We start from the raw sequence: 16668 nt of genomic DNA, 5'->3' as shown, positions 1-16668 counted from the left end.
AAGGCAGATGCACAAACCCAACTCATGCTCTGCTGGGCTGGGTTTAATCCAGGCTGGAAGCCAAAACCTGAGGGAAAGCATTTATTGAGCACAGGATTTAAGTTTAGAGTGGCATAAATGAGCACTTCTGTTAAAGCACAATAGACACACAGAAATTGGAGGACTTTGACAAAAAGTCAGTGACAACACCTTGTTTGTACCTTTGTGCCTTTAGTGAAGGCAATGAGCTAAAAACTCTGAACTGGGTTCTTGATGCTGTTTTCTTTGCAGGTGCAGAAATTAAATTTGGTGCATCTAAAAAGTGTAACAAGGAGAGCTCTTGAACCAAAAAGGTTCCTTTGAGTATTCATGGCATCTTCTGGTTTACATGTGAACACTGACTTAGCAGGCCCTGGAAGGGGCTAAAGCAGTCTTTGTCACTTTATTTTGTGTTGATTGTCTAAGTAATGGCCTCATAGGCACTGGGAAAGGATGTTTTTTAGACTGAGTTTAATAAGTGGTTGATTTTTGAAACAACCAGATATTTTACTTAATCACCACACTTGGTGAATAAAAGCGATCCACACTTGGATCTTTCAAAGAGTTCTTGACTGGATTATATGACACAATACAAACATCTATGACTGAATTATTACCTGAGGGACACCATCTCCTTCTTTTGCCCAGTGCTGTGGAGGGATAGAATGTAAGAAAATAGTGCAGAAGGTAATCTCACACCTGAGGAGTTGCAGCTATACTCATCACCAAAGATTAGGAACAGGCCTGCCCTTAACAGGCCAGAGCTGTGTCCAATAAGCAGAGGAGTGCTACAAAAGAGTGGGTTAGCTGGGTGAGGAGAGAGTTGGAGTTTGTTTGTACTGGGAAGAAAAAGGAGTCAGTGCTGCAAGGTGCTGCCCATGAGAAATCACCAAGAAGGTGTGGGACTTTTGAAAAAAGATGACAACACAATGCTGTGCACAATTTACTGGTGGTTTCTTGGGGGACAGACTGAAACCTTTCCGTGCACCGCGAGAAAACCACAGAGCTCCTCAGTGCCTGTCACTGCATATTCATTTCCATGCAAGCCATGCTTAAGTTAGGTTTCACTTCTGCAAGAGGACTGACTGCCTTGTGTGCTGCAGAGCTCAGTGTCAGCCCCAGCACTGCTCCTCTTGGGTTATCTTCCTTATAGGACACTCCCAAGGAAAAGAGAGGGGCAAAGGAAGGAAACCTCTGGGAAGCCACAGGGTCAGCACAACAGGGCTTCCAGACCTGGATTGTTCTGCATCAGGGCACCTTTGGTTCTGTGGAAAGGGACATGGATTTCATTTCAAACAGATGCTGGATGTGGTAAGCATTAACAGTTCTTACATTTCTTGACAAGTGATCTGAAAATGGTTTGAAGTGTAATGTCTTAATGTGTAAACAATCCTGATGGGTCCTGTTGTTGGCTCAAGGCTGCTTTGGGCCTAATAAACTGGTTGGCTGACTTTAATATTAAAATGGGTTTTCTATGCTGCAGCTCTGTTAGATTCAGGGAGGGTTGAGGTATCTAGAACCTGACTCGTTTCTCTGCAGGTTCTGTATCTCACCATGTGAAAAAAATTGTGCCACTAGTGCAACCAGCATGAAGCTTGTTTTTTATTAGATTTACAAGATGGAAAATAATTGGTGCTGCTTTAGTATTAACAACTTTCTCATAAGAGACAGTATTCACAGGAAAAAAAATGCTTTTTCTGCCTTTGAGTAGGTGGGTAATACTAAAGCAATTTAAGTCTGGTTGTTAACCAGGGAATAAAATTAATCTCACTTTAAAATCTTTGCCATGTTCCAGAGTTGGATGTTGGAAGCAGAGCTCTTTTGCAGCAGTGGCATACTGTGACTGAGATAGGTACTCACCCTTACCACAAGTCTTGTTAATCTGGGCCTTCTAAAAATATGAATGTGCTTGATTACCTGTCCCTGTTCAGCCTTATATTTCTGCAGTCTTTCCTAAATTGCAGCTCTTGCTCTGGAAGGGCTTTGTCTGTGTAAAAACCACTGCAAAGTGGTTTGGAATGGAATGGTTTTAAATGTTAGTGATACCTCTGGATGACACATTATGGGGAGCTGTGTTCCAGTTGTGTGGCAGTATTAACTCCACACTAAGATCAAACACCTGCTTGTTTGGCATAAAATTTGGTTACCAACTTGGTTTTCTCATTGCCTGCATAAAATGTATGGCTGTGCTATGACTATGTGTTGTTCATGTACTTCATCACATAGTTCAGATAGTGTAAGAGTTACTCAGAAACTTCTCTCTTTTCTACAAATGTATTTATTTAGGTGTTCATTTGCAAGTTCTCTGTGTGTTGATCCGTCACTGAAGCAGGCAACCCTTGTGTAAATGCAGCCTACGTAAATAATCCTGTAAATATATAAACCACATTTATCAGAGGAGCTAAATGAACCCTGCATAATAAGAAAATGATAAACTACTTTGTATTAATTGCTAAAATCAGTGATTCTATTTGACAGAGCGCTGAACTGAAACTTAGGAGATCATATTCACTGGCCAGAGCAATTTGCCTATCAGCTTGCTTCATTTTCCTCATCTGTATAATGGGGAAAATGTTATTGGCTTCCTTTTTAAAGCAGTTTCAGGATTTAATACTGAATAAAGCCATATGTGAGAGATGCATTGTTTATAATCTACTGAACAGAGCAATGCAAACCCAAAGTGACACTTTGTCTCTAGAAGCTATTTGGAGTGAGGCTTTGCAAGCCTTCAGGAGAGAGAATTCCAGATTTATGGCCTTCAAAAAGCACTGATAAAATGTGATGTGTCTAAATGGGGAAATCGACAACAACAGGGACAACACAGGAGTGATGTCCATGATAAGACAAAGAGAGAGGACTGGAGCTCTGCACCTGAGTTGCTTTTGATTTATTTTTCAGTCCGCACAAGAAGTGTTCCATTACATAAATCACATTAAATGTCCATACAGCTTTTGGAAATTTTAATTGTTGACTATATTCTGATTTACCTGTGGCAGATAATTCCAGTGTGCATGTTTTTATTGCAAACACAGGGGTTATATTGCTCTTTTTGGAAACAGAGGGGTCTATTCTGCACAGATTTAGTTCCAAACCCAGGTGTTTCCTGGACTGTACCTCAGTTCCCTACTACTCAAGGGTGCTTCTTAAGCCATCTTCCACAGCACATCTCAGTGGGCTTGATGAACACAAAATGGAAATTATGGTTATGGAAGGCCATGTAATTTTTCCTTCCTGCCTAAAACAGCTTCCTTATGCTTTGACACTTCCTGTTTGAATTCTGCTCTTAGTTTCCCAAGGCCCTTTATACACAAATCCATCATATCAACAGTTTTCTGGTGTGATTGAGTGAAAATCTATTAATGTAGGTCAGCTTCTTGAAATACAGAATACAAGGAATAGAAATAAAATGAAGCCTGATTACAGTTCCTCTTAAACCCAAATAACCTTCTCTCTACAGTTTCTCCAGAGTATGTGCCTCTTTCAGTTTTTGTTATGGCTGATTAATCAATATTTTCTAAGAAAATTTTTAAGGCAATTTGCTTTTTTAAAAACAATTCTTAAGGAAAATGGTTTAATGATTCTTTATAGAGAAGCCTCTATTCAGTCACAATTTGTTTTGGGCATAGAACTGTTTTTATCTCAAAGACTGCAGATGCATTTACACTTCGTGGCCAGAGTGTTTCTTTATAGACTGTTTCTCTTCTTGAATATGTCATCTTCCCACTAAATAATATTTGTTACCATGAATGCTTGTAGAGGAGCTTTTCAACTGTGAGGAGTGTCTAAGGAAAGAGAAGCAAAAAAGCTACTATTATTATTACAATACAAATGACAATTTTTCAATGCGCATCCATAATAAAATGTGTAAAGAAAGGTGACTTTTTTGTGTGTGAGGAGCAGTCTACAAACTTAGCCTTCATTACATCATCAGGTCTACAACAATGTTGCAGGAAGATGTCCATTTAGTGTTTATGTAGAAAAAAAATAAATTACCAATTAAGTTGTAGCCAGGATCAGTGAGATGAAAGAAAAATGTGAGAGAAATACTTAGTATTAAATAGAAGTTTTAAGCACAAGTCTACAGTTTTGTCACAGTTCAGCTTGCATTTAATTTCTTCCCCTCTTAGTTTTGGAATAGTAAATTATTTGATTCCAGTTACCTTGGTTCATGTCCTATATCCAAATACATCAACACTTCTTTCCTGGCTTTTGACATAGTTCTGGAATCCAAGAGTGAACCTCAGTATTTCAGCATTTATTAGGGATTACTCTGTGTGTGTGATGAATTTTGTCTTGCTGGATAGAGTGATGAATATTTGAGTCAATATGCATATGAGATAGGTTATTCATATGCACTGGTTCATATGCAGAACTATAATTTCAAGCTCATTTCTTGGCTTCACTGCATTAAAATTCTCAACCACAGTGTTTCATTAATGGGTTTATTGCCCTAATAAGTTTCCATGAACCCCAGAAAAAGAATAGAAACTGTCATAAGTAGATTTTAAAAGTTTAGGTATAAAAATATGTAGTTAAAATATCTAATTACTGTAGTATTGTGTGCATTGAAGACTTTAAGGGGTGTAGAGAAGTGAATTTAAGCTAGTGCTGCAGAAAAGACTGATATTCCCTTCATAGAGGTTCCAAGTGATACATTCATTATTATTAGAAATAGGTTGGGTTCAAATTTCCAGAGCAGTCTAGCTCATCAAGGGCTGAGAAAAAAATAATCTATATCTTATTTCTGAGTACAATTAACACATCCTTACTCATTATTGGCAAAGTGAAGTCTGGAAGAGAGAGGAAGCAGAAATCTAAAATGACCTCTTAGACTTCATGAGGGCAAACTTTTGTTTGTTTAGGGACCTGGCAGGAAAAATCCCATGGGTTATAGCCCTGGAGGAAAGAGGGGTCCTGGAGAGATGGTTGGTTTTAAAGGAATCATCTATCCTGATGAGATAGAAATCAGATAAAGACAACAGGAGTCCTGCATGGGTGGACAAGTTGGTCCTGAAAAAGCTCAAATGTGAAAAGAAAATGTACAAGAGATGGAAGAAGAGTAGGTGACCTGGAAAAAGTAGAGAGACTGTTTGAACATTCAGGGATAGGGTTAAGAAAGCCAAAGCCCAGCTGGGTTTGGATTTGTCCAGGGGCTTGGAGGGAAAGAAGTAACTTATCTGTAAAAGGAAGACAAGAGAAATGGTGGGCTCGCTGCCAAGGGAGAGATGCAGTGTGGTGATACAAGACACAGGGAAGGAGTAGGAATTTTGACCAACTTCTCAGTGCTTGTTGGTCAGACTGCTTTTCAAGGCTCTCAGCTCCCTGAGGCCAATGTAACGTCTGGAGCATGGAAGGCTCACCCTTGATGGAGGAGGATGAAATGAAGGAAAACCTAAACCTAAAGTAGATTGTCAGGGAAGTGGATCTAATCAGTGAGCATAAATATCCTTTGGGAGCTGGTGTTGAGGAGCACAGCTGGTGCAGGTCAGTTTGAGGATTGGGGTTCAGACCGAGCTCTGGGTGGAGCCCCAGGCAAGAGGCCATGACCTTGAACTTGATGGTGACACCAGCCCTGAGAGGTGAGCGAGCCCTGAGAGCCATGGCAGGAGCAGGGGACTCAGGAGGAGTGTGGGACTATGAGGGTATAATTTTTTAAACATTTTTTTACTGTAAGTCTGATGGAACACTGAAACTACTTGCCCTGAGAGGGTATGGACTGTCTGTCTCTGAAGATATTAAAAACTTGTCGGGACATGGTCCTTGACAGCCTGCTTTAGTTCACACTGCTCAGGCAAGAGCGTTGGACAAGGCAACCTGCAGAGATCTCTACCGATCTCAACTTTTCTGTGATTTTGTGAATATAAAAGAAAGTACTTTTTTTGCATCACAAAGAGCAGTATTTAAGCGTTTCCCAACTAACAAATCCCTTAATCAAAGAAAATGGACTATTATTCTTTTGTAAATGCTCACCCAGAATAAGAAAGAGGACTGTGCTTAAGAACATTAACTGATGACCTCTTCTTTCTTTATTGTAATTTGTGATAATATGGGATGGTGTTAATGCCTTGAAAATGACAGTGCATTGTGAAAATGCTTTGCATAATTTTATACTTTAAGCAGTAGTGGAGATTTTGTTTCAGTCACTCACATACAGAATTTGCATGAATGTTATGAAATAAATACCACTAAATACTAAATATATTCTTCCTCTGCTCTTCAAGGCATGGCTTCCCTTAAGTACATGCTCTACCTAGCATGTCATCTTTTCCTAGAAACACTATTAATGTGAACAAAAATTTGATATGATCAGGAATCACAATCAATTATTTGATTAGTCTGTAATATAGTTTACATTTAAGAGTCATGTATGGTTGCATTTCCAATAATAAACATTTATAGCAATTATTTACATGAAATATCCATACTGTGTTCCCATACTGCATTTTTCATTAGGTTCCCCACAGAGATGAGACAGTAAACATAAAATTCAAAAATTCATAACATTTTTTTATTAGAAAGCATTCAAGGACCTTCAGCATTTTGACTATGTTAAAACACTCTGTCAGTTCTCTGTGAGGTTACTAAGATTAATTGCCTTTTCTGTGATTCAAAGAGCTTCAAATGTACTCAGTCTGAATGTGAATTTTCTATATGTTCATACTCGTTGCACAGCAGAAAAATATAAGCTCTTTTGTCCACTGTGCATAAATTTCAAAGTTTATTATAAATCCTAATGTTTTCATATCTCCTTAAATAAAAGCTGAGGACAGGGAGTAAAACAGGGAAGCCAGTGGATGGGGAGGGAGTCTAATTTCCTCTTCCTTTTTTCCTGAGGTGCATATGGTAGTTTCTTTCTGTAACTGTGGATCTGAGAAATTGGATGTGAACAGTTCTGCTGAGAGGAGGGGTCTCTATGTTGGTCCTGATGCCAATTTCACCATGCAGAAACTGAAGACAGAATATTTGCTTTGCTTGTATTGGTTGCAGGCATCTAACTTACGTGTTTTACAAGTTGAAGAAATATGTGCATGAATATAGAATTCTAGAAGACATTAATATTTTTTAATTCATCTCACTTAAAAATTTTTTTTTTACATTTTTACAAATATTTACACATTAAAAATCTTTTGGCACAGTGTTTCAGGGTCATTTTGCTTCTTGACTCATTGAAATAAGTGGGAATGAGGAAGTCAGCAAGTCTTTGCAAAGCTAACTTTAAATCCTCAATAATTCTTTTATGGTAGGATAAAAAAAATAACTTCAGAAAGTAAAACAGCCAGGTCCAAATGCTGCTTTTATTTGTCTCCTGTGCAGTAAAATTGAAGAAATTGGATAGTGGTCAAGCTTTTAATTATTTTAAGTCATAAAAAGTACATGAGCTGATGAAGATCTTGCAGAAAAATTCCACTGTGTAGTTGTATTATAATTGACTGAATCCCAGGCCTTGTGCTTGAATCATTGGTCATATTGCCTCCTTCAAATTATGGAAGTACTGTGATTAATTAAATCAATTACTTGGCATCTCAGTCTGGAGGCTGGGAACAAGGGAGCCTCAGCTGAGTCTGTGGATGCCACTGCTGAATTGCCAAAAAAGTTTTTGCCATTTCCTTTTCTTGAGGCCTGATGAGTTAATGCTTCTACTCTCTTGAGAGCCTGTAATCAGTAACAGGCCAATGTTTTAGTGTATAAACAGCATGGATTGGGCAATGTGTGTTTGTGTATTGCTGTATATAACCCTGGGCCATGCAGAGTCCTGCAGTATTTGCTGCTAAGAGTCACCAATTACTCCTGGCTATTCCACGGTGCAATATTTTCCCTCTGTACTTGGTTTAGGCACTGAGAACAAGATTGCATTTCTGTCAGAAGCTGGTGGGTGATTCACTAGAGATAGAGGCAAGGGAGAAGCTTTCCTCTCTTTTCAGAGGCAGTACATGTGATCATGTTAGTGTCCAAGCAGGGTTTAATCTCAGCCCTAGTTAGGCCAAGCAGTGCAGTCTCCACAAATATGTGAAAGTGAGCCTGGCTGTATTTCTGGCAGTGTATCTCAGAGAAAAGTATTAGTTAGTTCATCTACAAACTGTTTTTTGCTGTTCCAAATGTAGGCAGGAAGAGTCCAGCTTGCCATTCAAACACAAGGCCGTGTTTACATGGCCAGCAGTAAGACTGATTATCACTTTAATAATAATTTAAACAACTAGATATGGATGTTGCAGAAAGAAAATAAACATGGAGATCTATAACATTATATTTGCCACCCCTTTCTACTGTGTGGTGGATAGATATCCTCAGATCCAGCAGAAGATGGCTTATGGTAGTCAAGGGTTACTCTTCACATTGTAAAACACTGGAGAAAAAATTTAAGGCAAAGTTATTTCTTTGAAACATAGTGGGAGTGCAAAGGAGGAAACTTCCTGTTGTGCTGAGATGCTGTGAAATGCATCACATTTCAAAACACTACCATCTTTCCTATACTTTAAACCCACCATACTTACTAAAAAAAGAATGCAAAAGTTTCAGTATCTCACATGTATAAGTTAGGCTGCCTGCAGTTTTAATTTAACTGTATGATGGGATTCTGCTTTTTCCCATCAGGGAAGAAAAGGTTAAACAGTTGGTTTTGAGCCATGATTATTTGAAAGTCATAACAGGGCTGGAAGAACAGAGATTTACAACCAGATGATACAAATAAAGGGTGGGGAAGGCAGAGGATTAGAAGCGTGGTGTGTTCTTTTACAGCTTTTAGAGTCAAGGTTTAGTGACTTTTTTGAGACTGTGAGGGCTTGGGGATGGTGGGAGCTCTTGCAGATTTAAGACAATATTCTGTCTTGTTAATGGTGACTCACTTGAGGATTTTGAATAAAAACCCATAATTGATAAAAGGAAAAATATGCAAAGTGTAGGTAGGACAAGCACTGGCTACAGACTGCACCTCTGAAAAGTGTGAGGACTGGTTCTGGGCTGCCCAAGCAGCCTGCCTTGTGAGCATGCCCTGCTCTACAATCTTTAAATATGTAATCTCACATTGCTCTCACAGAAGAGATAAGAATTTAACGAGCAGTGATCCAGTATTTTGTTTTATCGTGTTCAGTGTGTGGTCCCAGGCTGCAGTATAGGCTGTTTACTATACACTATTTAAATGCTGTGCTGAAGGCAGAATAATTAACTTCCTCATGGGCTTTTCTATAGCACTCATTGTGGTGAGATTGGAGTGTCTTACAATGTGAAATAAATTGCCACCTTAATGCATGTTTGTTGAGGAGAGACTATTTCTGCTCTCAAGCACAGACAAATGTCAGGCATATTGTATGTGCCCAGTTTGAAACATCTGAGACTTGATTTTTGTGCCTACCCACCAGTACACAATACTTCATTTGATGTACAGCTCCTCTTTGCTGCAGTTGCAGCTGAGGCCATTCAACCATTCCACAACTCTCCAACGGAAAAGCTGAAATAAATAGGGAGCACCTGTGAGAATCTCCCCTTTGAGTTGCTTTCAGTGTGTTTGGAATTTCTGCTGGAGAAAAGCATTCTGTGTAGCTGTGCTCTCATATGAGTGGGATCTTGTGTGGTCCTGCTGTCAGGTTTGGACTTAGATGCAGTGGTTTACAATGCTCTGAGGAGCCAAATGTTTGGAATTGTTTATCGTCTTTACTAAGCTGGGACAGGTGAGTAAAATGATAGAAAAACTTTCAAAATTGCTCAACAATGTAGACTCCCATTTTCAAAAGCACATAACTTGTTTATGAGCTTAGGTGCTTTCAGAAAATTGCTTTCTCTTTTATTCCATAATAAAGATGATGAAATAATAACTTTATCACTGTTATAGGAGAAAAAGTCTAGTTTGAAAGTGCTCTGCATGTAACTTTTAACAATACTCCAAAATTTAGTTGAGAGCTGTTAAAGAAGCATATCTGAATTAAATAAATGCAATATATCTGCCTTGTGAGCAATGTATGATGATAATTTATCTATTATGTAACTAAACGGAATCTTTAGAGGAAAGGAAGGTTTCTTGAGAAAACATCATTAACTTTATTGCTGCTAGCAGCACCAGAAATCTTCACTCTTATATTCTCACCTAGAACATTCAAGCAAATCAGCTTTTCTCAGAGAGGAGAACACTTGAGTGAGAAAAATACGTTTATGACTTGAAAGTGAGTGTTTCACACCATTTTAAACTCTGCATTGAATATATACTACAGAGTGAAGACCTAATAATACAGGCCACCAGGAGTATGGCAACACTGTAGTGTTTAAAACTGATTATTTCTTAAATTGCTGTGTGTAATCGAGTGTATTAACATTGATTACTGCTGACAGCCTAATAGAAAGAAGATATAAAAAAGTGCTTCAAAAAGATGCCTAGCAAAGGATAAAATAGTACAGGCAATACCACTTGTGAAGCTGAAGAACATTTTCATAATTAGTGACTAATTTGTATGATGCATAATGTAAAAATGTGCTTGATTTTAATTCTCTTTATATAGTTTCTTTTTATTTATTCCTAATTTCATGTGCTTGTCATTGCCCTTAAACACTTCTATTTGCTGTGATACTTCTCTGAGGTATTTGAAGAATATGCTAATATAAATTGTAATGTTTTATCATGAAATAAATAAATTACATTAGCATAATGCTCAGTTTGAACCAGCTTTTGACTGTGAACTGACCTGAGATCTCCAAATTCACTTTTGCAGCATCTTTCAGAGGCTGTGGTACTGATCTGACTATCCTTTGTACTTATAGTCTCCTAAACTTTTGAAATGCAATCAGTAACTTGGCTGTACAGTGTAGTTGCAATTAAAGCCTTTCAGAAAAATATAATTCATCTGCTTTATTACATGCTACCAGTCTTGCATTTTATCTGTTAACAATAAACTGTGTTTAATCAAAATATATCCCCTGCAAACATATCTGATCATCATTCAAAGATCTCAATCAATGGGGAAAAGAATTGCTAAACTCAGTAAGTTCTTCCAACCTTTGCTTTTTAATTAAAAAAATTATCAGTACAGGTTCTTAAGAGCTGTCTGGCTGGTTCCATGTTTAAAAAGCACTTAGAACAAAGTATTTATTGTCCTTTGGAAAGGTTTAACATACTGCATTTCAGTCACTCCTCTGCCCTTGCCTGCACTGGCAAAGCTGTGTGTGAAATTTCATCGTGAAGCAGCAGCAGCTCCTTGAGAGCTGTGGGTGAGACAGGTCCTTGTCCTTATGCTGGTTTGGTAGTGGAAGAATCTCCCTTGGATAAAGGCCAGAGGATAATTTAAAACTGTTTGTATAGAGAGCTAATGCACTGTAATTCATACTCTGTGAAATGACTTTAACACTGTGGTAACTTCTTGGACTATGCCTGTGTTTAGCCTTTTATTTTTTTTTTTTTAATTAAAGGCACTGAGCTCCAGCAGTTTTGCTGTAAGGTACTTTTAAATCACTTTGGGAATTCACTTTTCAACAACCACTTTAAAACAGAAACGCTGGAACGATGTACAGCCCAAATGTCAGGCTTTCCAGGGTCTTAAGTAGAATTAATGTTGTAGTTCTTATTTTATTCTTTATTTTCTTGTTTAGGCATTCAGGAGTCCAATTTGCCCCTTTGCAGCACTCTGGGGAGTCCCAATGTTTAATTACTCATCCAGTATGAACTTGGCATTTCCTACATCTCCTGTTTCTGATACTGCACTTAGCAAAAAGTTTGTTCCTTATCGGTTTTTTTTTTACAGGTTAAAAAAACAAATTGTAATTTAATATATACACATAAGGCAAAATAGGTGTTTCAGTTCACTTCTCTATCTGCTCATCCTCTGCATTTGCTTGCAGGTTTTATTAGAAACCTGAATTCTTCCATTCAGATGAACATGTTCCCTGTCCAGCTGTACATTAATCCCTCCAATGCTGTTCTAAAACAGCTGATGAGTTTCACAGAGTAGTTTCCAGTGGGGAATCACATCCAAGTTAGCTGGCTCCTGGTACACCTAATATATGCTTTGCTGATATTTTGTAAAGCCAATCTGTAAATTACTTGCATGCAGTATGGATTGCAATACTTTTAAAAACTATATTACATGTGAGATTAACACAATCAACCTCCCTTTAAAATAATAAAGCAACTTTTTATGAGTCCTATTTTCCATAAAATCATTTTGATTGACTTTTTAAATGTTTTCTCCTTTAATTCTTTATCAATTGAATCTCCTGTCAGCTTTTTCCTCCAGCCTCCTGATGGGGTGAACTGGGGTAATCTGCCTTGCCCTTTATTAATATTTTCATGGCCTTCTAAGACTGTAAGAAACTATTTCCCCCTCCCAGAACTTTGTTAAAAGCAGCAACCAGTGGCAGATCACTCCAGCATCTCTTTAGTCCACTGGCCACGAGTTTTTTTAAGAGTAACTGCTTAAAAAAAAAAAATGATCCAAAGTTACTATAGTTGAACACTAAAGCACAAAAGGTCTGAATAATTCAGATAGATTTAAGCAAAACTGTACAAAATCCCAAAATGGTCTCAGATTGCCTGCCATTGTGGGTTGTGCTGTGTTTTTTCAGCAGTGTCCTCTGTGACATTCAGGACTGGTTCCAGCCCTGAATTTCCTTATGGTTTTCTCTGCTGCTGGAAAATCGAGTGTTTTCCAGAAACTCCATCCAAGATAGCAAATGCCTGTCATGTGTTCTGCTATCTCTAAATCTGCATTTACAAGATTTATAAGAGGCAATTGTTAATTTTGTTTGCTGCAACCAGCTTGCTGAAGAGAAATGGACAAGAAAGGAAATAAATTCAGTATTTGTTGCAGAGTAAAGAAAGTGCAGGAAAGTACGTTTTGGCCAGTCTTTTATCATTGGGTCTGCTGTGCTCTGGCCTCAGCATCATTTATTCCTGTCCTGGCAGTGATCAGTCTTCTTTTTGGACACCATTAAATTCATTGTCTCTTTTGCTCCTTGCAGACCATTAGGAAATTGCTACAGAATTGCAGTTTATAATATTACTTACCCATGCAATCCCTGCTAAAAAGTTATCTTCATACACAGAGAGAACGTCTTGACTCTGAGTTAATGGCAAAATCATAATTCCATTTAGGTAGTGAAAGGATTTTTCTATAAATCTTAATTCATTGTCAGGCCCTTGAGTTTTTGAGGAAGAGGAGAAGATGGTTCCCTAATGAAACTGAATTGGCTTTTTATTTTTTTTTCTGGTTCAGATGGAAATTGTAATTGCCACTGGCCGCTCTTGAAAGTATTTGTTGTTTTTTTTTCTGAAATATTCACAATTACAGTGAGAAAAGGATTGCTGCAGCAGCACTGTGTTTCCCAAAGGCTGGTTTAGGGAGTCAGCCTGCCAAGGAAGCTGAACAGGAATTTTAGCCCTAACTCTTGACTTTTCCCCCTTGTGACTCCTCCTTTCTTTTGTGTTTATACTGGTGTTGAGAGAGTATTGATCCAGTCTGTTAGCCCAGGGCAGGGGGCAGGTTTCAGTAAGATGTGGAATTCATTGAAGGAGAGAGGGAGGGATGTGTGGGGAAAAAAATCACAGCAGCAGTTTTGCATTCTTAGATTTTGCCATATAAAATTTAAATATCAGTAGGTGGCGATTCATATTCTCACTGGAAAAAAAAGTTGAATTTATTAAATTATCTCAGGTGTAATCACTGATTTCTCATTACAGCTGGCATATTACACTCTCAGGGCCTGAAGCACTAGTCCTTTATCTCTGTTCTCTGAAAATATATTGTTTTTTAAGAAAAAAAGATGTGTATCCCATATTAAGGTCTGGGCATATAGTACACTTATAATAGAACAGAATTTTATTTTAAATGTGCCTCTCTTAAAACAGTTTTGGAGCGCCTGAATGAGTCAAACGCTGCAGTTCAGTGCTGCACAAAATCTCTGAGTCACTTTGTGTATTCCTGACAAGAGCCCAAGCAGGATGCTGATTGTCAGAACTGCTCTGGGAAGGGGATGCATTTCCATGCTCAGAGTTTCATCTCCTGCTCCCAGTTAAAGATGCTGAGCTGTTCTTGAGCCCACCTGAGGCGTCACCTGCTGGGGCTGGCACTGCAACGAGCCCAGCCTGGTTCTAATGACACAAGTGCTTTTCCTGGCACTTCTTTCCCCCCACTTTCCCCCTCTGCATGTTTCTGTTTTATTTTGGCACTGATCCTGCAGCTCTGCTCAGACACAGGAGCCCACATAATGTGAGGTAGGTGCAGCAAATTGCGCAATCAGGTCCATTAAATAGAATTGCACTTCCATAACAAAATATGACAGCTGTCATTTAAAGCTGAGAATTCCCTTCCCCAGCAAGCATATTTTATTCTGAGGCAACAGCAAAGAAGATATTCTCCAATCAAAAAAGACAGAAAGATAGAAACTATAATGGGGGTTATTTAAATCTAGCTTCATCATCGGAGCAAATAAATGGCTTGGAGATGAACTGATTTGTGTGGTTGGTGCCACAAAGGGAGGACAGAAAGTTCCTAACAACTGATCCACGCTTCTGTGGCATTGAATTTGTAAAGTAAAATGGACTTTAGGATTTTTTAAAATTTTACTTATTCCATCTGGTTCCTACAGAAACTCTTCTAGACTGAAAACTCTGTGCAGCATAGGCTTAAATTTCTATGTGACCATTTGTGCTGTGTTTGGATTTTTGGGACATGTTCCAGAACTGACCTGTGCCTGATTATCTGCCAGAAAATCTAAAACAATCATAGGTAGAACATAGAAAGTGAACTTTCCTCTGGGTTTTGGACTTAGCATACAGACTGCAAATAAAGCAATTCTGCTACTCATACAGCAAAACTCATAAGCAGAGTTCTAGGAATAGCTTTCATTCCTTCATGTGTCCTTGAATAACCATTGTGAATTGCAGATTATACAGATAATTCTGCATATATGTATATGATTTTGATGGAAGGCAGCAGGCCAAAATTTGGCTAGCAAGATAAATTCTTAATAGTCAGACAATGCAAAAGAAATTAATATGTGTATAACTCTGGCAAGTTTGATAAGTGTGATAATACGGTAGGCCAAAGGGATATATGGTTGCAAATTGTTTCAAGTATAAAAGCCTCAAGTACAACTTGTTCAAATGGAAGCAGAAAACTTGTCAAGTGCTCTGTAGAGTGAGAAATATTTGCCTGAGACTTCTTAATTCTTCAGAGCTCTCACTGGATTAAGCTTTGGGTGGTGTTCTATAAAAAAAGAGATTTTTTTCCATTCTTCAAAATTGACCTCAAAATCATCAAGTAAAACTCTTCTAATTGAATTGTATAACTTCATGGGACCTTTGCCTGAGTGAGAACTGTGCTGCACAAAGATTGCTTCTGCTGATAGAAGGAAATTACTTATTCCTATGGATACTTTCAGCATCATAATGGGCTTCAACGTGTATTTGAATCTCTCTGAACAAAAGAAAAGGTGCCTGTATTACTGATGCACCATAATCCATCTCTTTAAGAGCTGTGTTTTACTCTGGTCCTCTGTGCTGGGGTCATTTTTGCCTGAGTAGAGAAAAAAGTTTTTGATAGGTGATAGAAAGAACTTGCTCAAAATGGGAGCTTTCATATCCTGGGAGGCCACACTCTGATATGGAAATTGGAATATGAATTGACAACTGTTAGGAGAGAAATACCCAAGGTACAGAACTTAAGGAACCTTGAGCTTTGTTAAAAAAGAATTTATTTAATAATGCAACATTGACTGTCTGAGATTAAGAAGAACCATTTTGATGTAGTTTATTTTTTAAGATATTCACTTCATACAGCTGCATATTTGTTCCTGTCACTCTCTCCAATATTAAATTTCATGGCTCTAAATGGTATGGGTTTGTTTTATTTTCCTCAGTCAGAGACTTTAATGCTTATTTTATTGATTCATGCTAAAAAAAGGAAACAATGAGGGGCTTCTTCAGGATACTTGAAATCTGATCAATTTTTTTTCTTTTAAATTGGAAATATAATATACCTCTTACTCCAGGATATGTGTCTCTAAGTGCAAGTGGTTGCAGCATACATATTAATTTCCTGTTGTATTTGAATGTACAGGCTCAGCATCCATATTTTATAAATGCTGACACCCTAAAGTTAAGTAGGCTAACATGGCAGTTTTGAAGTAGCAATTTACGTTGCAAGTAAGGCATTATTGAAGTCAAATAAGTGTTTCACAATTTGTGTTATCATGCACATATTTCAGCTACTTGGTGCAATATTTGTAAGTACACCACCAGGACATGACAGGAGTTTTTAGAGCAGGGGCTGAATTCCTGTCACTTTCTGTCCAATACTGATTTTAACCTTGTACATAAGATTAATATGCACATAATTAATAGATGAGTGACAAAACAAGGTTGAGAAGGCAAACAGAAAGGGATTTCCTTAGATACTGTCTTAGGGTTGTTGGAACATATTTCTACCTTTGTTTTGATTTAATTTTAGTCATTAGGAGAAAGAACATTCAAAAATAAAAGAGATCTTTATTATGTGTCATGGGTAATAAACTAGGGAGGAATATTAGATCAATAGAGAAGGACTCTACTCTAAATTTTTGCCTCTTACATTTGTTTCTGTAAGGTGGAATGAGATATGCTTGTTTTCTGTTGCAAAGTAATTTCTATTTTATACTGAAAGCACTAAAAGAAAGCCAGAAAGGCTTTATGAG

The 16668-nt window shown here is 37.9% G+C and overlaps 1 protein-coding gene across 11 annotated transcripts in view; it reads left to right on the top strand.

The window, feature by feature from the left end:
- The window catches only part of LOC129124075 (BEN domain-containing protein 5), an 883204-nt gene that overhangs the window by 97877 nt on the left and 768659 nt on the right, over positions 1-16668 (top strand). The gene's annotated exons all lie outside the window — the stretch shown is intronic.

This window comes from Agelaius phoeniceus, chromosome 8, assembly GCF_051311805.1.
Source record: "Agelaius phoeniceus isolate bAgePho1 chromosome 8, bAgePho1.hap1, whole genome shotgun sequence".
Taxonomy (NCBI): Eukaryota; Metazoa; Chordata; class Aves; order Passeriformes; family Icteridae; genus Agelaius; species Agelaius phoeniceus.
Note: the sequence above shows the minus strand (reverse complement) of the source record. Positions and strands in the feature narration are given on the sequence as shown.